General features: G+C 41.1%; 1 protein-coding gene across 6 annotated transcripts in view; it reads left to right on the top strand.

The window, feature by feature from the left end:
• The first annotated feature begins 18530 nt into the window (after positions 1-18530).
• The window catches only part of SOCS5 (suppressor of cytokine signaling 5), a 162511-nt gene continuing 154570 nt past the window's right edge, over positions 18531-26471 (top strand). For 2 of the 6 annotated variants that reach the window (XR_010115744.1, XR_008650686.2), the window contains exon 1: positions 18793-19128. The gene's annotated coding sequence lies outside the window, so the exon portion shown is untranslated. The other 4 variants (XR_010115742.1, XM_055241091.2, XR_010115743.1 and 1 more) reach the window with 4 other exon arrangements.

The raw sequence follows: 26471 nt of genomic DNA, 5'->3' as shown, positions 1-26471 counted from the left end.
TCTCATTTAATTAAGAAAGAAGGAATATATTCTACTTTGAGAGGTAGGCCATGTGACTATTTTAGTAGTTTCTATTGAGAGAAGACTATTTGCATTATTTTTTTCGGTAGAAATTTTAGATTACTTAGTTCCTTGAACAACATAAAAAAATCTAGATTTAGAAGGACTTAAATTAGAGGGAGGCTTCCTCCCACCCCCCCAGAATGGCAATTCCTTGGCTATATGGGAGAATTTCGAGGATAAGAGGAAAGAGAAGATTTGGGGTACCATTTTACTTTGTTTTCCAAGTTCTGAGAAAGCCTATTTGGCAGGAAATACAAATTGATCCAAAGATTATTTTGACTGAATCAACAACATAGGCGCCTAAGTTACAAAAAAAGAAAAAAAGAATAATAACAAAACAAACAAAAAAGACATTACTTTTTCCTCCTGAAATTATTTAAAGAGAGAAGCAAGGAACAGTAGGAAAATGTTCTTAAAAGAACATGGCAATTTGTGTCTTCTACCCAGAAAAAGATACAAGAGATAATGTCAAATAAGTGCTTTCAGAGTCAAAAAAGCTGGCAGCCCGGGACCTGGGTTTTCACTTCTGCTAAGTATTTTCTCCCTTTCCAACTGCAACAGTCTTGAAACTACAAAAATATTTTTCTTTTTCTGCTTTTTTTTTTTTTTTTTTGAGACAGAGTCTTATTCTGTCACCTAGGCTGGAGTGCAATGGCGCAATCTTGGCTCACTGCAACCTCTGCCTCCCGGGTTCAAGCCATTCTCTTGCCTCAGCCTGGGATTACAGGCACACGCCACCACACCCGGCTAATTTTTGTATTTTTAGTAGAGATGGGGTTATTTTGCCATGTTGGCCAGGCTGGTCTCAAACTCCTGACCTCAGGCGATCTACCCGCCTTGGCCTCCCAAAGTACTGAGATTACAGGTGTGAGCCACCACACCCAGCCTACGAAAATACTGTTCACCAATCAAACCATAAAACAGCAACAACAAAAACAACTGTATAAGAGATGTTTTATTTTAAGTTTGTATTTTGCTTTGTATTGTTTGTTTTATTAGCAACTCCCAAAACACACATGGCCCCAGAGAATAAGAGGACCACAGACCTGAGTTGCTTTTCAGACATCAGATAGCTGTCCTTGTGGATGAAAGAAACTCCTTTCCAACTTTGAAGAAAATGTCCAGGGATCGGGGATCAGGCACATGATATTCTTCAAGGTGCCACCAGCCTTTCTCAATAAAACATCTCCAATGGGAAAACATGGAACCCAGAAAGGGCTGGTGTGGGAAAAATATGACAAGGATGGCCGGCAAAGTAAACCTATGGTGAATTCAACCCTGAGAAAGCAGATTTCCTGGAGTGTGCAAGCTTTGCTTAGGCTTAGTTTTAATAAATAATAAAGAGACACAATGAAACAAACTAAAGGTGATCTTGCCCCAGATGGCTCCTTAGGATCTTTAGAACATGGTAATTCAATTTAAACGCAGAGCCCCTACCCTGCTGGACTGACAGGAAATTGAACTGTCCAGGTCATGACTCCCGTGTATGAAGTGCAGCTGTCCAGGTCACCCCTGGAACATCTTTCACACACTTGCTGAGGGCCCTGCTAGGAACCAGGCATCTTAAGAAGCACTAGGTCATCCGGAGGCCCTTCCCATCATTAGTTCACATGAGCACGTCCCAGTCTGCATGGTCTCCTTGGGGTTACCCCTCTGCTATTAAATATTTTCTGGAGAAAAAAAAAGGACTCTTTGGCAAAGACCCAGCCTCCCTGAGGCACATACAGCAAGGGGGTACCGCCAAGAAGCAGGTGACATCCTTGAGGCTTCTGGATTCACAGACCTTTTTAGTTTAGGAAAATACAGCCCTCCTCAAACCCTATTCTTCTCAGCAGGTTTATTTGAAATGAAAGCCTGGAAGTCCAGCCACAAGTCTCTCCTGAGGCTGAGACACAGAGCCAGCCAGAATGAAAAAGGGAAAGGGGAAAACACAGAGAGAGAAATTAAATCAGTATCTCAAAGGTTTTCCTCTTAAGTTTTTTCTAAAATGAAATTCCTTTCATTTTAGTGCTTATTTTAGAGTTGAGGCAACTGAGACATGGGCATAATGACCAAAGGCACACAACTAGTTACATACAGTGACACAACCAGTTACTGACAGCTACTAGTTACTGACAGATACTAACAGCCAACAATAGCTGGCTCTTTCTATTATACCATGGTGCCTCTTCATTTTTTCTAATTTCCAACCTCTGTTATATTCTAAACTGCCCTTGTTAATAGGCACTTAAGTCTCTGCAACTAGAGTCTTAGACATATTTGGAAACTTCTCTTAAGCATGTTGATCCATCCAGGGCTGAATTATCCATGATCGAAAGAATTACTCCACCCTGGGGCATATCCAACAAGATGAAAGATTCAGAAATAAATTACATTGTGCTCCATTCTTCCTGGCTCTCAATATCTTCCCACATAAGAAATCAGTTTCCTGAGCGTCTCCAGGCTCCAAAAGGCCATCCTAAGGGATGAAGGCAAAGTCTTATGGGTCCAGCCACCCACCACAGACATCTCTAGGATGACTTTGGGGACCTGATTTTTCCTGTGGCAATGATGCATGTGGCCTGGGAGTTTTGGGAAAGGCAGGTTCATGAGCTATTTCTGTGTAGTTAAGTGTTTAGTCTTTCTCAGCATCAGCTGGCAAGGCCATGTCCTCATCCCACTGCCTCTGAGAGTCACTGCTTAGCTGTGTCTAAGCAACGAGGGGAAGAGGGGGTGATATTGTGTCTAACTTTGAGAGTAATCATTACTGTGTCAGTGTGCAAATGACAAGTTCCAGTGGGTAGTGTAGGAGGTTTTCTAGTTATTTTGTCTATTATAGGCATGGTCCAATACTTCCTCTTCCTCTTCTTTTAAGAGGAAGACTGCAAGAGAACAGGATGTACTGTTATGCTTTATAATTCAGGCAGACAATACAGGTATTGGCTAACTTGATTTGCCATGATCAACTGCCTTTTTTTTTTTAAGCCAATCTGGCAGAAAAGAGTTGGACTGTTGTGAGAGTTGCATCGGCCCTTCCATTGCTTTTCTGTCCAATCCATTCACCAGCAGCAGAATAGTCAAGGGACCACATTACTTTGCTGTAGAACAGAGAGGTCTGTGGTTGTGAGTGGGTTGACTGGGAACAAAGTTCTATCACTCCAATTCTGATTCTGGATTCTGAAGTCATTGCTAAGTTACTACCAGTCCCCATCTCCACAAATCACTCGGTGGACAATTAAAACTAAGTTAAACAAAGTTGAGCCTACTGAACACAATTTTTTCTTGCAGTCGGGGGCAGAGGTGTGGTGGGAAGGGAGGCCAAAACTAGACCTAACCAAATAAATGAAGAGCAAACAGCCACAGTGGAGGTTCTCATGGTGGCTCGGGTACTTCCTCATGCCCCGCCTCTGCCGTCTCTCTGCAACTGGAGTCCCTCTGAATGCTACCGCCGCAGCCACTCTCTTCTGTCACCCTTCGCTCCCTTCTCACAGATTCCCAGGACTCGCCAGACAGAATTATTGCCTTTTCAAATGATTTAAACCTCCTCTCTCAAGGCTTTCCTCCCCAAATTCTCCACCTCCCCTCAATTCCTCTCACTCCCTTGTACATTCCATATTGTTCTCTTTGTCACTTTCTTTCTCTCTTTTTTACCACTCCCATGTGGTAAAAGGTATGCTCATGTGTGGAGAGACAACTTTCTACTTAGGTTAGATGATCTCCTTTTCAAAAATGTGGAGTGTATTTCCACAAATCTCAGACACTGAGTAGGTAGGATATTAGAGTTGCAAGAATGTTTGGACAGTAGCAACTTTAAATATTGCTTTTCTGTTTGTGGTTCTTTGAGACATATCCAAACAACTAATGGAAACAATTTTTTTTCTAAGTTTTAAGTAAGCTCTGTTGCTTTGGTGTCAGCAGCCTCTACTGCTGCCTCTTGCCAGCTTTCCACTTGGTAGAAGATGCTTCCTAAAGATGCACTTTGTGAAGTCTCTGCAGAACCAGCATAGACCAAGCCAAATCATGATGAAAATTCTTGTTGTCTGCTCCTTCTGCCAGTGCAGTCCTGTGTTTCCACTTGTTGGAAATACATCTGCCTGTCAATGTTTGAGAACGCCAGCACCTTTTTGATGTTACGAACTCACAGTGCTCCTCTTCCAGAATGCCAGCATTCATAATTTTTAAGCCTCAAACTTTCAAGAAATGGAAGCAATTGAATTTCGCTGCATTTAAAAGTAGAAATGGTACTATTACATAGCTAGAAATTTCTATCAGGTATGTATTGGCAGTAACATTATTTATGCTTTAAAAAAATGAGTCCTTCTAAATTTACATTTGTGTGCCAGTCACAAGTTATGTTTCTAGAACGTTCTTTAGCTTCAAACAACTTTCTTTTTGTCCCAGAAATTCTGATTGCTGTGATACAGAAATTTACAGAAGTTTGAACTGAAACAAAAAGTTTCAAAACTCAGCTGGACATATATTTATTACTGTGAGGAAAATATTTAGTTATAACATCTCTTACAGGAAAGTTTTTGAATTTTTTAGATATGACTAATAACTAGGAGGTACAACTTCACAAGGAGAAAAAGGATTTGAGTGAAAACTTTTTTGGAGGTAAAATAGAAAATCACAAGTGTAACTATAGATGAACTCCTATAGAAATCATCTACTAACTTAATTGAGCAAATGAAATCCATTAAACTTTCGAAAATCAAACATGCATGATTGAGTTCTTTTTATTTATCTGCAGAGTTGTTTGTGGAATCTATTATTTTCAAAGCATGCTATCATAACATGGGTTGTCAATAACTTGATTCTAGTAATATGGTAGAAAGAACATTGAAATAGGAATCAGATAACCTGGGTTTTATTTTCACCCTGCTATTTATCAGGTTTGTGACTATGGTCATGTCTCTTCAATACTTTGGATCTCTGCCTTCTCATCTGTTCAACAGAAATAATAAATATCCTACACCTCCTTGCCTCTTAATGTTGTTGTGAGGATCAAATAAGGTCCTAGTTGTTAAATCACTTTGAAACTATAAAGTGCTATACAATATAACACATTCTGCTCATTATTACCTCAGAATTCCTCTCAGATTACATTGCCTCAAATGCATTATTTAGGAAAAGTACAAACTTGAATGCCATATGGAGTCCTTGTTGACACTGCAGATGTTGGTTAATTTTAGATTCTAAAAGAACAAAAGAACAGAAGCACTACCAAGCAAATTAGCCTCTCTTTAGCTTTTTCTTCGAAATCTCATATTATACAAATACCAAACTAAAAATGGCAGGCTAAATATTATAGACAATTACATCATTTGAAGCACTGAAATTCTGTATATCCAAGCCCTTTTGCAGAACATGAGTTTATTCCCTCCAAAGCAGATTTCCAATGAATTGAATGCTATAAGATTAATTATGGTTACTCTTTTGAGGGCCAAGTAAAAGAATTTAAATCTTAAACTTTAACTGTAAATAATACAAAACCAAGGAACACATAAGAATCTCAGAACCACAGAAAGACATGCAATCCACTTTGGTAGCCATAGTCTCTCTTGAGCTAATGGAAAAGTGAACTAAGCTTAGCTAACCTTGGGCCCCTCTGAAAATCTGGTCATATTTACAAGAGGGCATTTCTTTGTAGAAGAACAGGTGTGACAGACGTCCACATATTCATGACAACTTTTGATGGCTCCATCAGTTTGGGAAGACCTGTCCTGCTCACATGTACCATCTGTAAGACATCTTTTTGCATCTTGTCAAATCCAACTTCTGCTTACACATGCATAAGCAAGAGGTGTTTTTGTAAAATATATAGATGGCATCTGTCATTCTATCTTTTGTTTGCATACCACCCACTCACAAAATATATGCTGGAAAAAGCTGAGCATTTTGTAAGTGTCTTGAAATTTTAAAAAAATTATGGAAGCAATGGAACAAATGATCCTTCATATCAGAGCATATTCAATAGATTACCTGAAGTAGTTTAAAGTGGTCTATTTGATATTCTGAGCCTATGTTTTTAATGACATTTTCCAGAGAATAATTCTGTCCCAAGACTGCTCACTAGGTCTTAAGGCCTTAAGATACGAAATATCACTCTAACTAGAAATAATTTTCAAATACAGGCTATAAATGTTTCACCTATACAATTCTTGTTCCTCTAAAAGAGGCAAAAATGACAAAAGATGTTTTAATCTATATTTTAGTAACTCAGTGGTCACTATAGGATATATTTCAAAGTATGCTCTCATGTGGATTGGAAATATTAAAAGTAAATCCAAAGGGTAGGCTTTATGACACTGCTTATTTTGGATGCAGTCTAGACTCACTTTTTAAAGTGTTAACCATATTATCAATGTCCCTCTACCCTGCTCATATGCTACCTCTTTCAGTACTAAAGACCTGGTAAGACAGGTGCTACCTGATTCCATGTTTCATAGTTCTCTCAAATTGGAATAACATTTTAACCCTCCAAATATTTGTCCCACGTGAAGAATTTTGGATCTGTCCAGATGATTACAGGCCTGAACCAGAAACTGATTCAAACAACTTCATTCACTGCTGAATGTGAACTGCAACTGACCCCTAAAGTAAATTGGCTTAATTCCCTCAGGTTACCATCTGTTCCCTTCCTTCTTTAACTTCACCAGTGGGCTGAGTTTAATCATAGACCTGGAGGAGTCCTTGGAGGAAGGGGAAGGAATTCTGGCTTGGGTTAGTGTTCAGTCCTTGGGTAGGGCTGCAATAGTAGCATTATTCCTACCATGAAAAGCAGACTCTGGGAATTAACTAGAGAAATCATTTGTCAAACCATGGGAACACCATGAGTTTAGTTTGTCTAATTTTGCTTGAAGATATTACATCAACTAAAAATCCTCTGCCAGAGATTTAAAAACGTAATCCAAACTAACTTAATGAAAAAGGTGAATTTGGCGAGGCACAGTGGCTCGTGCCTGTTATCCTAGCACTTTGGGAGGCCAAGAACTGGGGAATCACTTGAGCTCAGGAGCTCGAGACCAGCCTGGGCCACATAGCAAGATGTCCATCTCAAAAAAAAAAAAAAAAGAAAGAAAAATAAATAAAAATTTAAAAAGAAAAAAAGTTCAAAAAGGTTAATTTATTGGTTCTTGTAACTGAACAATTTAGGGCATCTGATTGAGGTGAAGCTTGATCTAGGGCTCCAACAGTGTGACCCAGGACCTGACTTCTCTCTCTCCATTCTCAATTCAGCACCTTCAATATTGGTTCCATCCTTGGGCAAGTTCACCCTTTGTACGCCCAATATGGATGCAAGCTACTCCAGGGACTACTTGCACCTAGGCTCAGATCCAAGTTGACTTTTTCTTGTGAGTCCAGAATGGATTATTGTGACTGGGGGAATAGGACACACTAGATGGTATAGGCCAAAGTCACATGCTTCACCCCTAAGGCAGGCAGGGAAGCATTAGATGTGGCGACATCATTCCCCTTGTCAATCCCATGGACTGAGAGTAAGGGAGGACCATAGTTCCCTGAAGACCATGAAAGTGTGGTCAGTAGAACTGATGTTCTCAACAGACATTGGGACCATGTGCACAAATAATTTCAGAAAATATTATTTTTCACATAAGAGGGAATTCTGGATAGATAAAGTCCAAGTCTTACCAGCTGAGGAAGAAAAAAAGGTAATAGCTAAAGGAGAGACTGTACCATTTAAAAAATGGAAGACAGTTTCAACTAGAGTTGGACTAGATACTCTTCAGAGAGTTTGGACAGTTCTACAATTTGTAGATTTTGTGATTCCTGATGTGCACTGGAGCTAAGAAAAACTTTCTGGATGGTTACTTGCTGTATCTTGTTAACTTCATGTTCTATTTTTAAATACTTTCTCTTATGCTATAATTAAACAAGAAAAAACAAAAACAAAAAAACCTCCATACACATGAAACAGAACCAAAGAGAAATTCTATGTGGAAAGATAATTTTATTTTCTAATAATGATAGTGGCCAGGTGTGTTGGCTCACGCCCGTAATCCCAGCACTTTGGGAGGCCAAGGTGAGTGGATCACTTGTGCCCAGGAGTTCAAGACTAGCCTGCACAACATGGTGAAACCCTGCCTCTACCAAAAATACAAAAATTTAGCCGGATGTGGAGGCACGTGCCTATAGTCCCAGCTATTGGAAGGCTGAAGAGGGAGGGAACCTCCTGAGCTCAGGAGGTTGAGGCTGCAGTAAGCCATGATTGCACCACTGCACTCCAGCCTTGGTGACAGAGTGAGACTCTGTCTCAAAAATATAGAAAATAAAAAATAAAATAAAAATCATAGTGATGTGGCTGGGCTAGCTTCTTAAGATGTATATATTTTTTAAATGGCAGCTCACGCTACCACATCACTCATACACATTTCTACATCTGTATATATTCTCGCAAAGAACTCATGTAAGTTTAGGATCCTTCTATCCTCATCTTGTATATCTGGAATCTGATAAGAAAAGGTCTTTTGGGAGTAGAGGGGGGAACTAATGTAAAGATAGACACCTGCTCTACATGGCCCAGTTATAAAGCACATTTACAAAAGTCTACCCACTTCACCAAGCCCTAAAATCTATTTTCCAAAAGCAACTATGGGAAAGTGAAAAATTACTAAGGGAAATGAGAAGCAATGCTAATGAAAAATGGTCAAAGGGTATTTGGCCCTGGGGCTAGGGTAGCACTAGAGCTGTTTCGGGCGGGGAATACTTTACAATTCCAAACCCGTCAATCCTATTTGAGACTTCATTCCAGAGATGCTTCTATATGTTGAACTAAGAAAATGCGTTTTCTAGAGGATGCAATTCATTAGCTGGGGCATAATCAAATTGAATTTTATTCTCTTTGAGTATTTTTTTTCTTCCCTTTTAAAGCATCATTCCAACTATTATTGGTTGCAGGAAAGGCAGATTAAATATTTTTAAACGTTCCTTATTAGAAAAAATATGGCTGCATGCGGTGGCTCACGCCTGTAATCCCAGCACTTTGGGAGGCCAAGGCTGGTGGATCACTTGAGGCCAGGAGCTTGAGACCAGCTTGGCCAACATGGCAAAACCCTGTCTCTACTAAAAATTCAAAAATTAGCTGGGCATGGTGGTGGGCGCCTGTAATTGCAGCTACTCAGGAAGCTGAGGCATGAGAATCACTTTAACCTGGGAGACAGAGGTTGCAGTGAGCTGAGATGGTGCCACTGCACTCCAACCTGGATGACAGAGCAAGACTCTTGTCTCAGAAACAAAACAAAACAAAATCAGAACAAAACCCACAAAGAATGCACAGGGTACTCTTTTTTTTTTGATGGAGTCTCACTCTGTCACCCAGGCTGGAGTGCAGTGGCACCATCTTGGCTCATTGCAACCTCTGCCTCCCGGGTTCAAGCAATTCTTCTGCCTCACCCTCCCAAGTAGCTGGGATTACAGGCGCACGCCACCACGCCCGGCTAATTTTTGTATTTTTAGTAGAGACGGGGTTTCACCACATTGGTCAGGCTGGTCTCGTACTCCTGACCTCGTGATCCGCCCGCCTCAGCCTCCCAAAGTGCTGGGATTACAGGTGTGAGCCACCGCACCAGCCTGTACAGGGTACTCTTAATGAAATGAGAAAGTTAATTCTTGGAAAACTGAAGTTCTAATTTGGAGTCCCAACATCTTAGAACATTCCTTTGGAAGATGTTACCAGTTTATTAAAGTTTGGGAGACCTCTGGGGATTTATCATAAGGATATATTTGCACAGAGATGTGCCAGGTTATTCACTACACAATTGTTTGTAAGAAATAGCAACGACTGGAAACAACCCAAGTGTTCGTCAAGAGGGGAACGATTAAATAAACTATGGCATATCATGCAGTGTAACACCATGCAGATGTTGAAAGAATGAGGAAGCTCTCTTAGTATTGATATAAAAGATCCCCAGGGAACATTGTTAGAAAAGCAAGATACAGATCAGGGATACAATATGCCACCTCCTATGTAAGAAGAGGGGAAGAGAAGAAATGTAAGAATTGTTTGTACTTGTATGAAGAAACACCGAAAGAATATACAGATAAACCAATATAAATAGATAGCTCTACCTATGAGAGTGTGTTAAGGGGGAGAACAGAGTGAAAGGGGCAGGATAGGAGAGAGACGTTTTTTATTTTTCATGGCCAGCTCTTACAAAGAAGGAGAGAGACTTTCCACTCCACCTTTTTACAGTAGTCTCCCTGATCCGCCTTGGGGATGTGTTTCAAGACCCCCCGTAGATGCCCGAAACTGCAAATGATACTGAACCCTATATATACTATGTTTTTTCATATAAATGCATACCTATGATAAACTATAATTTATAAATTAGGCAAAGTAAGAGATTTGAACAACTAATAATAAAACGACAATTACAATATGCTGTGATACAAGTTATGTGAATGGTCTCTTTTTTTCTCTCAAAATACCTTATTGTACTGCAGATTTGAGCAACCTCAGCCTACTATTTTGTTTTCTTTCTTTGAGAACTTTCACCTTTTTTACTTAAAGAGAGCATTTTTCAGCTTCTCTTTTGACATATCTGAATTTCCAGCTTCCCTACTCTTATGCTTTGGGGCCATTTTTGAGTAAAATAAGGGTTCTTTGAAGAGAAACACTGCAATACAGCAACGGTCAATCTGATAAGCGAGATGCTACTAAGTGACTAATGGGTGGGTACAGGGATGATTCACATCCTGCTGGATGGGACAGAGTGGGATGATGGGAAATTTTATCATGCTACTCAGAACGACGTGAAATGTAAAACTTTTGAATTGTTTATTCCTGGAATTTTCCATCGAATGTTTTCAGACCACGGTTGACTAGAGGTAACAAATCACAGAAAGCAAAACCATGGATGGGGTTTTGATTTGTAAAATGTGAATGTATCAGCTGGTTAAATATAAATAAATATTAAAAAGGAAAATGCTTGAGAGAAGTCATTAAAGGAGTCAGAGGGAAATTTCACAAAAGCTGTAGTTGCTTTTAAAACCACAACAAAAAACCTGAATCCACCCTCCACAACAAAAGGCATTCTGTCGGTAGGGGTCAAGTCGGGGGCTGCAGCAGAAACCCAGACCATACTGATTCCCATTCTCTGAGTGTCCCATTCACTGAGCACCTGGCCTAATATCTTCAGTGCGCTTGGCTATCTTTTCATAGCTTTCTTTCCTCTAAGAAATCAGAGATTCTGGAAGATGCTGATGACAATGATTATACTTTTATTAATATAATAAAGAGTTAAGTTAAAGCTTTACTAAGAATGTGGGTTATTGCATATATTCATAAATGCAAAGAAAGTTCCCTAGTTATCTTCCCAAGAGGGTGAGACTCCTGGTTCACATATCTGCACTGGGTTCCTTCTCCATGCCCTCATGGTCACCTGTGTGTAGCTTTGTTACTGAGCTTAAAACATTCCAGGGGAATCACTGGGGTATGAAGCAGTCTTTTCCACTAGACTGAGTTTTTTGAGGGCAAGCAATGTGTCTTATTCATTGAGTTTTGTATTCTCAGAACCTATCACAGTGCCTGCCACAAGATTGGCACTCTACAAACTGATATTTCATCCACTGAATTGCTTAGGCCAAAGTCCTAAGAGTCATATTGAATGTCTTTCCCTCACTCACCGCATTAAATAAGACTTTTTGGTTCTACCTGCAAAACATACATTAAAACCCACTTCTCTTCACCATTTTCAGTGTTACCACCCTATCCAGACCACTGACATCTGTAGTCTGAACCAAAACAACTAATCTTCCTTCTGATCCTCACTCCCAAAGATCCCAGGATGCATTCTCCATATGCAGGTGGAGCAATCTTTATTGTTGTTTTAGAGACAGGGTCTTGCTCCATCACCCAGGGAGGAGTGCAGTGGTGTGATAACAGCTCACTGCAGCCTCAAACTCTTGGGCTCAAGGGATCCTCCCATCTAGGCCTCCCAAAGTGTTGGAATTATTTAGCCCAGAGCACTCTTTTAAAAAATAAGTCATATCACATCTCTGCTTAAAACCCTTCAATGGTTTCCTGTTACAATTAGACTAAAATTTAAACTATCCACCCTGACCTTCAAAGTTCTGCATGATCTGGCCCCACTTGCTTCTTTGATTTCAATTCCTACCACTGCCCCTTGCTTCTGTCATGCCACAAAGATCTTTCAGTTTCTCAAATCTACTTTGCGCGCTCCTGTCTCAGAGTCTCTGCACTCTTCCCTTTGCCTGAAATGCCCTCCTCTTGATTTTCGTATAGTTGCTTCCTTCTAGTCATCGATGCTCAAACACCACTTCCTTAGCGAAGCCCACCATGACCACTCCAGTTACATTATTGTTCTGTGCTATTTGTAGCACCTTTAACTACATGGATGAAAATCTTAGTTGGTTTGTGCTTATTGCCCCCACTATCTTGTAAGTTTGATGAAGACTCATGGTCATCTTTGCATGCCTGATGCCTAGAATAGGGCCAGGTATATAATGCTCTAAAAAGTTTTTGTTGAGTAAATAAAGGCCTTTAAAATTAAACATGGATAGAATGTTTATTTCATTTCTTTAGAGACCTTTTTATGTCACTATTTAATTATAAAGGCAATAAACAATTATTAAAATAAATGAGAATGTCATGATTGGTTTTTGAAGAAACACTGTAGAAAGTAAGCTAAGAAGCTGGGCATGGTGGCTCATGCCTGTAATCCCAACACTTTTGGGAGGCGGAGGCAGTAGGATCACTTGAGTCCAGGAGGTGGAGACCAGGTTGGACAACATAGGGAGACCCTGTCCCTATAAAAAATACCAAAATTAGCTGGGCATGATGGTATGTGCCTATAGTACCAGCTACTCGGGAGGCTGAGGCAGATAGGAATGCTTGAGCCTGGCAGGTTGAGGCTGCAGTGACCCGTGACTGCACCACTGCACTCCAGCCTGGGTGACAGAGTGAGACCCTGTCTCAAAAAATAAAAAAAAGAAAGTAGGCTAAGAGAGTTAATTGAGGGACTAATTGGGAGAATATGATTCTACAAAAAACAATAATTTATGTCATAAACCAATCTACGGAGGCCCAGGCACTATGTCAGGTAGAAGGCATGTAAAGATGACTGGACAGGCCGGGTGCAGTGGCTCACCCCTGTAATCCCAGCACTTTGGGAGGCTGAGGCAGGTGGATCACCTGAGGTCAAGAGTCCGAGACCAGCCTGGCCAACATGGTGAAACCCCGTCTCTACTAAAAATACAAAAAATTAGCTGAGCATGGTGGTGGGTGCCTGTAATCCCAGCTACTCGGGAGGCTGAGGCACGAAAATCACCTGAACCTGGGAGGCGGAGATTGCAGTGAACTGAGATTGTGCCATTGCACTCCAGCCTGGGCAACAAGAGTGAAACGCCAGCTCAAAAAACAGAAAAGCAAAAACAAAGCAAACAAACAAATAAAAAAAAAAAAGCAAAGATAATTGGACACTGGTTTTTTACTGAAGGCACTCAAAATCTATCAGGAGATATAGTTCTGTAATTATAATATCTAATATCTGCATAGAGCAAATCATGTTCATATTTATAATTATTTGATCACAAGGGTCCCATGAGGTAAGGTATTACTATGGTTTTATTACAATTTTATATGTGAAATAACCAAGGCTTAGAGAGGTTATGTGATTTGTCTTGGACGACATAGCAAATAACTGAGATTTTAAATTTAAGCCCAGATCTTCTGACGCAGGTCTCCTGTTCTACTTCATCACCATGTCTATTTAGTATGATAAATGTATGTGCAACCTGTTATAGGAGGTTAAGTATAACTGAGAGGACTATTTTTATTGGAAAAGTCTGGGAAGACTTTGCTGAGGAAAAGTCATTTAAATGGGACTGTGAAGGACAGACAGGAGTTTTTCAGGTAAAGAAAGAGTCACATTTTAAGCAAAGATTTGATGAAAAAGCACAGAAAGATGAAAATGAACAGCACATTCTATATAGTGGGTAGCAGAGAGGTCCAGTAGGGAAGGTTGGGGCAATTTTGTGCCATTTTGTATGCAGTTGGGTAGTCCATGAAAGCAGGGGACTGAAACAGTCAGATCTCGGCTTTCAAAAGAAAATTAGAGTGGCAGATTGGTAGATGAATTGGAGCATGAAGAAACAAGTTAGGAGTTTTTGCGATCTTGCAAGCGACGTAAGTGTCTGAATGAGGATAGTGAAAATGGAAAATACTTACTAAAACATGTATGTGTGAGTTAGTCACTTATTGACCTTGGGAGGTGGAAGAGAGGGAAGAGAAGATTATTTTAGACAACTTCTAGCGTATGTGACTTTGATAAATGATGATTAGCTCAACCATATCGGAGGGTACAGAAAAAGTGGTCTGAGAAGGAAATGGTAGGTGGGGGATGGGAGTTTTCTTGTAGTTAAAGCATTTACCATTAGCCATGTTTGGTTTGAGATGCTTGTTTGTAATAGGTAAGTAGGTATGTCGAGCAGGTAGCTAAAAATATGGTTCTAGACTTCGAAAACAAGGTTTAAGCTAGAGATCTAAATTTTAGAGTCATCAAAATACAAGTTTTATTAAAATTTCTACTGTAAACGGGCACAAGGAAACTTTTTGGTGTAATGCAAATGTTCTATTTCTTGATTATGGTAGTAGTTACAGGGTTATGTATGTCTCAAAACAGATTAAACTGGTACACTTAGAACGTGTCTATTTTACTGAAACTTAAATTCCTTAGAAAACCCCACTAAAATTAGTAGAAGTAAACTGCCTTGTACAACATATAAGTACTGAATAGTTAAAAAATTGACAAACATTAAATTATTTAAAGATGAAATTAACTACTGAAGTTATATAGTTAACTAAGTTTAAATTAACTATATAACTATTTAAGGGGAAATTGTTCTACACACATCAGTTAAAAACAAGTGATTGGCAGCAAAGAAAGTTGCCATGGTTTCAGTTGTTTCAGAAGCCATGCTAGATGTGCCAGTTTATTGGCCATTGGGGTATCCCTCCATTCAAAGACCTATTCCCTCCCCAAACCACCTGCCTCCACCCTGAGCACACTCTTCCTCAGCCTATGCCTGCCAACTCAGTGCCACATGGGTTGACTTCCCCATTTGGTGTGGTTGAGACAACAAAGGTACTTGAAGAATACAATGTGACTCATCGCTGAACAAGAAATCTTTCCTTATTGATTAATTTTAGGCTTATGGCCAATTTGGCCTCCTCATTTGGCATAATTCCCTCAGCATCACTTATGAACTGTCCTTTCAGTGCTCAGCTTAAAATCTATTTTGTACAAGAAACCATTTTTACTTTGATAGAAAGAGGTAACAGAAATCTGTTACCTCTATTCAGCTACCAGTATGGACAAATCCACTGTGAGTATACAATCATCAAACTTATATAAGTATGTCGGTATCTTGGTTCCATCACTTAATAAGTCTTTGTGACCTTGAAGAAAATGGGGATAATGAAACCTACCTTGCAGGGTGGTATGAATTAAGTCAGATAGTATATATGAAAATGCCAATGGCGGCATTGAGTAGGTGCTCAATACATGGCAAATTTCTTGTCAAACCTGACTATCCTTTCCTAAATATTTAGTCTCTAAGTTTCTTGAACGTGAAAGCACTCTTTCCTGTGCTTTGTACTCTCACCCTAATGCAGTGGAGTATATTCTCAGGAGTAATTGTGGAATGATGTTTACAAAGCTAGCAGGTCAAGGATAAAATTGAAAAAGATTTATGCAATAAATAGGTGGATGAGGAGAGAACATTCTTAGGGGATGAAAAAAAGGAATTTGATTCAGAGGCGGTGGCAAAGGTCTTTCTTTACATTTCCTCTTTCCATTCATTTACAATTTTATTTTGCCAAAAAGAGGAGACAGAAAGTCTCATCTTGATGAGTGTGAAGCTGCAGGATGATGTGCCAGTACACCTGGTATTGGTTCATGCCAGCTGGGAAAGGAGCTTGGCTTCTCAGTGTTTTACTACTGTGGTTTCCTGGGCTGGGCAGCTGGGTGCCTAATAATGATAAAATCCGTAATAATACTTCATAATTACGTACTGCCCTTTGCCAGAACTTGGATTTAATTACAATGACTATGACAGAACTGGCAACATCTTGCTCCCTATTGGGGTGCAATACCCAAGGGCCTGGAAATACAAAATGAAGTGGCAACTGCAGCCTTCTCCTGCAGGGCCTATCCTGGCAGTTCACCCAGGGTTCTCTGGGTTTGAAGCTCATCATCAGAAACAAAGAGTACTTTTAAATTGCTTGCATGTCCTTGGCACTGTCAAGTAAAGTAGCGTTTATGAAGCAACTACTGCCACACATGGGGCACAGGATCATGGAGTCCCAGGCCCGGAAGGGACCAAAACAGGTGATATCATTCATAATTCTGTCCCCTGCCCTCAGGCATCACCGCCACTACACTCAAGTAGGCGAGTTCACTGACCTTTTCATTCTGATTTGGGCTGGAGATACTTTTGTGGTAGCCTGTTTCAGGTGTCAGGGGGCTCACCAATTCATTCAGCACTCATTTTGTGAGCACCTATTCTGAGCTAAGGCACTGTGGGGGCACAAAGATGTGTAAGATATGATCCTTGACCTCAAATAGCTTATCATCTAGTTGAGGGATTTGTATTCAGGTAGCTGTAATATAAAAATACAAAGATAGAGGAAAGTCCTGGCTGATGAAAGGGCATGGAATCAACACACTAAGTGAAAGGATCAAGGCAATTTCTTCTTGGAGAGTAAGAAGAAAGCAGAAGGAAGGGGGAATGGACATCAGTGAAGAGCTGAGCAACAACTTGGGAAGTTCTTATCGGTTTCCCTGCTTTATTGTCGTCATAATACTTATCATTCCCTGAATTATCTCATTTGTTTACTAATTTACTCTTACCATTTGTCTTGTCCCACTCAGGAACTTTCTCGGTTTTGTTCACCACTACATCCTGAGCATCTCAAACAATGCCTGGTGCATAGTAAGGTGCTCAGTTAAGTACTGGCCTAATAAACAAATGATGCAGGTGAGGCAGTGGCAGTGGCAGTAGAAGTGAACAGGAGAAAGCATTTAGCAAATATTACCAACACAATAAAGTTAGAAGAGGTAGGGAGATGTTAGAGCAGTGAGGAAGTGGCATGAAAGGTTACTCCCAGGTTCCTGGCTTGGGCAAGTAAGTGGATGGTTGTTATCAACAAAAAAAGATAAGGAACGGATGAGAAGGAGGAGCAGGTTTTGTGAACCTCAGAGGGTATATGAGGTCCCACGTGGAGACATCATGGCTTGGAAGTGCAGATGCCCAAGAGGCCCTTATACCTGCAGATCTGGACGTCATTAAACATACATTCAGCTGTTGAGCCATCAGAATGGTCAGATCACCCAGTGGGCAGAGAGAGAAACGACTGCATGCCCACTAAGTAGAGGACTGAGGGTCAGATCCTTGGGCGTAGAGTCAACAGAGGACAGATTTAGAAAGGCTAACTGAACAGAAAGACAATCTGAGGGTTTAGGGTGTTAGGAAAAGTGGGGTGAGGGGTGCATCAGGGAAGAGAAAAAGGCTTCATGTAGTCCACAAAATCCACTGCAGGAGACCAAGCAGGATGACTAAAAATCGACCTTTGAACCCGGTCATACGGGTGTCACTGCGAGCCTTAACAGAAGCACTTTTTAGTGGATTAGTTTGGAGAATAACTTAGCCAGTACTTGAGGGATGAATTGAAATAAAGGATGAGAGCCAGACAGTCTCACAGGAGAGCTTTTTGGTTTATTAAGTTGAGGCGCTGGAACATGATCAAGGTTATGTCTAACACTTAAGAAGTGACCGGTAAGTTTGTAAACGACGACAAGGTTTCTAAAAGGCTAGTGGGGTCGGGCACGGTGGTTCACGCCTGTAACCCCAGCACTTTGGGAGGCCGGGGTAGGAGGATCCCTGAAACCCAGGAGTTCGAGATTAGCTTGGGCAACACAGGAAGACACTGTCTACCAAAAAAAAAAAAAAAAAAAAGCCAGCGGGAAGAGCCCTTGCAGGCGTGAACTATGCTTCTCTTCCTCCACCCTTTCAGCCATTTCCAGGGAGGGGGCCCTTCCATATAAAATAGACAAAACGAGGGAGACCGACACCCCTCCCTCCGATTTGTGAGTCATTTTTGTGGCAGCTGGGGGCGGGGATGGGAATACTTGAATTGCAGGAGGTGCCCGGTTTCCCGTGGATCTTGGAACTTGCTAACTGGGTGGCTGCATGCTGAAGGGCGCTAGGGAGACTCATTCACATTTTCCTACTCGGCACTCACGCCCTCCATTCAGCACTTTCCTCTCCTTCTCCCTAAGACTTGAAACCAGGCACAAAGCTTTCCCCCAACTCCTACTTCAGGTTCACCGTCCACCCACAAGCCCATCGCTGGCCCTTCTCCGACCACGTGACATTTCCCCCCAACCCCCGAGACTCCCCGCCGTCGACCCCTCCCTTCGGGCCGCAGCCCGCTTTACCCCGCCTCTCAAGTCCACGTGACCGCCTCTCTCCCACCTGACTGGCTCCTCCCTTTCCCCGGCCGGACACGGCCGCCGTCGCAGCTGCCCGACTCCAAAATGGCAGCCGCGCAGAGCGCGCACCCAAGCGGCCAGACCTCCCTGACTCCCGGGCCGCCCCGGTCTCGCGCCCTGCCTCCCTCCTTCGGCCTTCACTTACCCGCCTCCGGATTGGCCGCTAGGAATCCCGCCCCTCTAAAGCCCCGCCTGCTATTGGTCACGGTAGGCTGCCCTTCAGAGAGGCGTGCCCCTGCCCGCCCCCGCCCCCCGCCCCCCGCCCCGGGAGGTATTTTCCATTCTGGTGGGGGTTGGGGGGAGGGGGGAGGGGAAACGGGTGAAGAGGGGGAGGCGGCAGGGAAGGGGGTGGGGGCCTGGCGGGGGCATCCGGCAGAGCTGGGGTCCCCGGGCTCCGTCCGGAGGAAGCGACGCTGCGCTCGCTGGGCAGCCAGAGGGGACGGGACGCACCGGAGGGCAGGCGGACTCGCCCTGTCGGTGACTGGGCCGTCCGGGCCCGTCCTGCCTGGGGCCGCAGGTGCCCTGGATGAGGCCGCCCCGCGCGCCCCGAACGGTGAGTGTCCCCGCGGTCGCGCCCGGCCCACCGCCTGCTCCCCGGCCCCCGCGCCGTCGTCCGCGGCCGCCTCTCGGTGCCCCAGTGCCCGCGCCCGGCGCATTCCGCCTCCGGCTGTCGCCCCCGCACCCCGGCGGAGGCAGCGCCGGCCTCGGGCTGGGATGGGCTGGCCAGGAAAAGGACTGCTAGCCCGGGCCGCGAGCCCCGTGCAGACCACGCCGCTCACAGTGGGAGCTTGCGCTTAGTAGGCTCTCGATGCATTTCTGTGGAATTGTTTTTCTGGTTGGAGGAACGTGGGGTTCCTAAGGGGAAGGGGGTCGTCTGGGGCCAGTAGGAGGGCATTCGTGATCCGGGTCGTGGTGGGTCGCGGGGAGGCTACCGGAGACTGAAGCAGTTAACGCAGGCTGCAGGGAAGGGAGCACCGACCAAGTCACTTGGGGCTCCAAGAGCCCGATCTGGGGGTCTTCAAGGTCGAGGAGAAAAGATCCTCTTGGGGATGAGGGAGGGAACCAACGAGTACAGATGTGGGAAATGAATTGAGTGCCCCGGGAGGTTTAACTAACCAAGGTGGGTAAGGGATGCGGAGGCGGGAGCTGAAAGACCCCTCTGCAACTACTTGGGCTCCTAAGAGTCTTTGATGTGGGGTTTGGGCATCCGAGTAGCAGAAGCGGAGTGATTTTTTTGGAGAGGGAATTGCATTTAAAGAAGGATGCTAAAACACCGTGTAGGTACATCTTGGTTTGGTTCCGAACTTTGAAAGGCTTGAGGGATTGGAGTCACAAGGAAATTTTGACGTTTTCTTGTGGCATTCCAACTAAAGGGTGCCTGGCTGCTGGACTTTGTCAATTATCTTTTATTGAAAAATGTATGTGTATGTTTGATGGTATTCTATCAGTCACAAGTTTTTCTGGAAATTCTCATAACTACACCTTGAAATTCTTGTAGCAACCTCTCTATCCATTAGTGGTGGCTTACTTCTTCCCTGTTTAACATTTAGAATGGATTGTGCTATTATGTACTACTGACTTTTATTCTAGAAGACTCATAAGTAATTCACATTCTTTCTTTTCCTTACTTTCGTTTCTCTACAAGATCATGCCAAATTGTACTACGGATTCTATATAAGTTTTAAAATATTTTAACTTGTGTTGACTGGGAAGAAGGTGGTAAGCTAGCAGCTCTATTAAGCAATACTAAAATCAGGTTGAGTTTCCTAACAATTGGTAATCTTAATGTCAGTTGTTTAGTTTAATTTTAATAATTTTTCATTTATATAGCACTCTTGAGAACATAGAAAATGCACTCCGGGTTTAGGCAGTGGTGGTCCCCAGAGTGCACCTCTGTGGCAGTCCGTGGCGGTTCTTCATTTCACTGAGAAGAGTTCTTTAATCTTATGAATATTTTCTTAATTTTATATATGTTAGTAATTTTTTACATTTGTAGAGTACTTTACAGTTTACAAAATGAAAGCTGATTAGTACTTAAACATATTTTGGAAAAATTTGTATATCATATTTTGTCCCTTTTATCCATCAGAGAAAACATTTCTGCAAAAAGGTGTTAATATTTTCAGTTGGCACCTTCTTAGTTCTTGAATAACTAATGGATAATTATATATATTTTCTCCCTATTGTCCTTGAATTTTACTATTCGTCCTCAGGGAGAATGTACTGGCTTACAAAACAGTAGCCTAAAATATTGAAACCTAACACCTTTTAACATTATAATAGCTTCTACATTATTCACCTTGAGAATCATCTATGGCAAACCAGTGGTTAGGAAAGCTTTCCCCTATCACCGTTGTTTACATTGGGCTGTTCTCTCCTTTTGTAGAACTAAGGAAAAGTAAGACTTACTGGCTGTGAAGTACTAGTAATAACTAAACAGAATGAGAATGGGAGGTTTGGAAAAAAGATGTATGTGTATGAGTCACATTTCTTCTAGAGCTGGAAGGGTAGACCATGGAGATGATATTTTGCAGATTAGAAAACCAAGGCCCAGAGCAGTTGAAGGGATTAAATTGCTATTTAATGGTGGGGCCAGGATTGGTGGGCAGGTCTGTGAACTCCAGTCCAGAGATTTCTTTATCACTTTCACGTTGTTTATTTCTAAAGCATTCTCGTGCCAACTGTTAATGGTTTTTAGATTATTTGTGATATTGTTCCCTTCTAAGGATGAAGAAGTTTGAGTTGACTACTTTTATCCATGAAATTTTATAAAACTGGGTGAGCTTTTATTTAAAAGTTTAAAACAATATGCTGCATTGTTAGTGCTGATAGTTCCCTGTCATTGGAAAAAAACAAACTGTCATTTAGATGAAAATATTAAATGAATGCCCTAGAGTAGTTTAGCTTTCTATAATTTTTATGCTAAAATTAATTGCTTAAAAGATTTTCAAAATTCAGAAGGCTTTTATATTTTGAAAGTAAATTATATGAAAATTATTATTTTCAGTTAGTGTGGGGGTTTTGTTAAAATATGTTTAGTACCTTTAAAAAGAGAGTAGAATTACATGATCATTATGAATACATCATTCCTATCATAGTTGTAATAGAGAAAGACAGGATTTGTATCCCAGCCCCTTCACATGATCTTAGGCAAGTGATTTAACCACTATGTACCTGAGTTTACTCATTTGTAAAGGGAGGGTGTTAAAAGTACCTACCTCACAGCATAGCGGTGAGGTTTAACCGTGCCTACCTACTACATAGAAAGGGTACAGCAAATATTAGACATTATTCTCTGTGGTTCGTTAGATGTAAGCAGGCAGTTGTGTGCCCATTTATTTCCTTGCTGTACACGCACTTTCAAGTTACAAAAATTCCTAGAAAAATGCACGATCAAATCATACTCTTCGGTAAGGGGGTACTTGGTACAAATGATGCTCTGATTTTTGGTATTACTCTCCTTCCTCTGCTTACCTTGGACCTTTAATTAGGTCTGCATATCAAATTGGAGTGAATGTGTTAGTGTTTCTGAATGTCATTGGGAGATCCTTGTTGCAGTTTCATTATTTTAGAACAAAAATATTAATAATTGATTTGCAGGTTTCTAGTGAAAATACAGTACTAGAGTACTAGAGACCTGCTGAGTACACGTAGGTGAGGAAGTCAGGAATTTATAAGGTCTATTATTGATCTTAGCTCTTCTCTGCCAGTGGAACCATGGGAAAATCATTGAACCCTGTTTTCTATTAAGCGAATATTTTGATGACTTCATTCATTAAGCTGTGAGATTTTAGTGATAAAATGTGTGTGACTCCAATTTTATAACATATGGTTCTTTTTAATTTGCTGTAACCCAGGTCCAACTATTGTCATGACCATGTGTTTTAGCAAACGTTTTTGACGGTGACAGTTTGAGTCATAAGTTATCTCAGAGTCCTTAATGGTGTATCACTTAAAGAATGGTGAATTTCTCTGGTGTTCTGTGGTTCTGCCTTCTCAGGTTTTTCTGTTGCTTTTGTAACAGCCCTTCTTCCATTTGTAGTCCTTTTAACTTTGATTCTCATGCATCTTTGTGGTCTTTCCTTACAGCATCTTTGCCTTCTGTCACAATATGTAACTTCTTATCTGTCATGCAAGAGCTCTTCTTTAATGACTATGTTTTAACATTCATTTTCATTATTTTTTCAATGTATCTCACATAATGTCTTTTAATTGCCCTTATTTGTAGAGTTTCATTGAACTGAGTATTTTACAGGTGAGGGATTAAAATTAGAAACAAGCTATAGCTCAAAAGCAATGTTATTGTACTAGTAATAGTCTTGCTGTTGTTTTAGATCTCAGGCAGGCATGCTGTTGGTGGTACTTCAGATGATAAATACCTGGGCCAACTCTTTAGTCCAAAGTGATGCTAGCAGGGCTAAGAAAGTCACATGTAGCCATCACAAGTTTCCACAGTTATTTTTTTTCTTCACTGATACAGAATTTTAGTGTTTGAAGAGTGACCAATTTCTAATATTCTTCTGGTTAACTCTCATAATAAGGATTATGAAGTTACCACAATTTATTGGACATTTATTGCATTCATGACATACTTTTAGGAATTTCATAGGTACTTTCTTCAAGTCTATTACATAATCTAATCATGTGAATAAATTAGTTAAATATGGTTTTAGAAGGCATGTCATGTTAAAATATAACCAACCATTGCTCATTTTTTCATTAGGTTGGAGTTTTCTTTATACATTTAAAGATAATTATGCCATTGTGAATGGACTGTTATTCATATTTAAAATTCATGGTTATGTGAACTGAGTAGGTGTAGACTGTACAAATTACTTTCCTAGCTTCAGTGCAGTTGTTAGAGAATGAAAGAGGGAAAATATGAATTATTTTCATTGTCCATCTTAACAAATTCCTCATCTGAGTCAGCCAGCTATCATACTTTTAAGGGGAGCGAGGAGGGCTTTTGAATCTGGTTAGAGCAGAAGTAATTTTGAAAGGGTAATTAGGCTGGATTGTTGACTCGTGTTAATATTGGATAAATTTGCATCTTAGTGACCTGAAAATTAGTTGCCTGCCTTTACATGTAGGTGAAAAATTGTAGGGAATGATTTCAGCGAGACCATACTGTATTATGAAATATAATATAGCAAGAATATATTTTCACAGATTCATATGCTGCTTAACACCAAAATTAAATTTACCTTACTTTGATGGGCTTTCATACAGTAATCTTTTTATCAAAGCTAGTAAGAGGAAGCAGTAATGAAGATAATATTTTTAAAATTGTATTTGAAATGGGCTTATGTGCTCTGGGATTGTCTTTAAATTGACTTCCTTATTTTATTTGAAGATGACCATAAACAGGAACAATGTCCCGTCTTCCTATTCTGAGCAGTATCCTTGAGTTAGAAGTATTTCAAGCAATTTAAAAGGGTGGAAGCTTATTTAAATAATAGATATAGGGAAAATGGAACAATGAGAACTAGAATGATGGAATGGAAATGGTACGGAAACTGCAGGTTAGACCTGCGTATATGGTAGGTAGTTGGAGGAAGGGGAGTTAGGATAAGAATCAGAGGTTGGGTAGAGAAAAGTGTTGAGGTAAACTGGATTTTGTAGGAATTTAGCCCTAGTGTAAATCCTGAATCCCACAGGTTGGCACGTCTTTGTATCAGGATGTAATATTATTATGTACTGTATACAGTTTGCTTTTCGGCGGTGGTTCCTGGCTCAACACAGCTCCTGTAAGCCTCGTCATTTCCTAAGTGACTAGAGCAGTAAGAATATCTTTTGTTAAAGTAGTTGGCCTCTTATCCTTGGTTCCTGAAGCAGCTTGAAACAGCTTCTGAGCAATAAAGGTGAAAGATAGTCTTTTGTTATTTACAACAAGCCCTTTCAAACACACCTGGGCATATGTTAATGAGGCTATTTTTGGAAAGTCCCTAGGTAAGCACTGGTTGGAGGTGTTGATCCTCCAGGGAAATCAGCCTTGGACTCTGAGGGTTGACACTTTCAACTCCACCTCCCAACCACTGGGGAGAAGAGAAGGGCCAGACATGTGGGGGCTTCCAGGAAGGTGAACAAGAACACATCCATGTGCTGGGAAGATGGCACACTCCAACCCCATGGGGACGGAAGCTCCTGCACTCCAGACCCTGCTGTATTTGTCACTACTTCTGGCTGTTTATTTGTATCCTTAAAATATGTTTTGTAATAACCAGCAACTTTTACTTACTTTACAGTGTTTCCCTGAGTTCTGTGAGCTGCTCTAGAAAATTAATCAAACTCAAGGAGAGGGTTGTAGGGAACCCTAGTTTATAGCCGGTTGGTCAGAAGCACAGGTAAAATAATGGAGCTTGGGATTGGCATTGGAAGTGGGGCTCAGTCTTTTGGGTCTGGGTCCTCAACCTGTGCAATCTCACGCTATCTCTAGGTGTAGCTGGTGTCAGAATTGGTTTGAATTAGAGGACAGCCAGTTGGTAGCTGCTTTAGAATTGATTACTTGCTTTTCGGTAGAGAAATCCCTACACATATGTTTTGAGGTCACAAAAGTCTTCTGTGTTGACTGTTGAAGGACAGTGTGAAGAAACTGAGTTTGTTTTTTCCTACAGATTACCAGACAGGAAAGCGTCTGAAATATACTTAACGCTAAAGGATAAACCCACTGAATGTTAAATAGAATCTGTTAAGGAGAAGCTCAAGCACTTTCTTATGGGTTAAAATATGCATGTGACCAAAGGGGAGCTCATTTATCTAATTATTTAGTTTTTGACATTGGCTATTTACATGAGAACAGCAGTCCAACCCCATTATCCTTCAGGTGATCAGTACTGGGATGAGTTTATTTAACATTTTTATAAATGATTTAAAAGACAGACTGGCAGTGACAGTTGCCAGATTTGCAGCTGACTCCATGTGCCGTTCCAGGTAGTTAAAAGCCAAGCCAGCAAGGAGAAGCTACAGGAATATCCTCTGATGAGTTTTCATGTGGCACAGAACAAGATAATGCATTTAGGGGAAGATACTCCAAATTATATTTATAGGACCTGAATTGTGACCCAGGAAGGGGATCCAGAAGTTATGTAGATGACTTCCTTGAAGGCATTTATTGTGGTTGTTGCTGGGCCAGAAAGTCTAAGAATATGTTAAACATTGTTGGGCGTGGTTCTGAAAACAAAAATGATGTTATATAAAAATAATAAAGGGGTTATCATATTTTGACTGTTTATTATGTTCCAGGCTAAGTGATTTATTATGACCGCTGTTTCATTTAATTCTCTTAGTTCAGAAAGGTAGGTGGCATTATCCCATTTTATAGAAGAGCAAGTCTGACACAGGAAGGTTCAGTGACTTTCCCAAGTCAGCCCATGTGTGGTAGAGTTGGGACGAATGTGCTAGTCTTTTGATTGTTAATCCTAGACATTTCCCAGAATATTAGGAGGCAGCACTTAAAACTTGTAATAATTTAATTTAAGGTTTGTGAAGTGCTCTTTTACTCTTTGCTATGGTCGGCTTTGGATGTCATTTTACCACAAGGATGGTATCTAAATACTTTGAGAGGATTTAGAGACATTCCTTAAATTCTTGATTTTTAAGGAAAGCTAGGAATGTCTTGGTGTACAGTTTTAGTCACCTCTGGTGACCCCTGACATTTCTCCGCTTGACTTTATAAAATGCTGAATGGTTACATTAATAAAAGGAACATTAATTAACAAGGAAAATACTGTTTAATAGAAAAGTCAACAGAATAGGAGTCCAGAGACCTGGATTGTTCTAGTGGTATAAAGTAGTGATGTGAAAAACATTAGGATGGCATGGAAATAAGCATAACATTCTTCTTGCCCTGGAGGTAGAGGAAAGCTTGAACTGTCTTGAGAGATCAGCTGGTGAAGA

This window comes from Symphalangus syndactylus, chromosome 14, assembly GCF_028878055.3.
Source record: "Symphalangus syndactylus isolate Jambi chromosome 14, NHGRI_mSymSyn1-v2.1_pri, whole genome shotgun sequence".
Taxonomy (NCBI): Eukaryota; Metazoa; Chordata; class Mammalia; order Primates; family Hylobatidae; genus Symphalangus; species Symphalangus syndactylus.
This window is presented reverse-complemented; position numbering and strand designations above follow the sequence as displayed.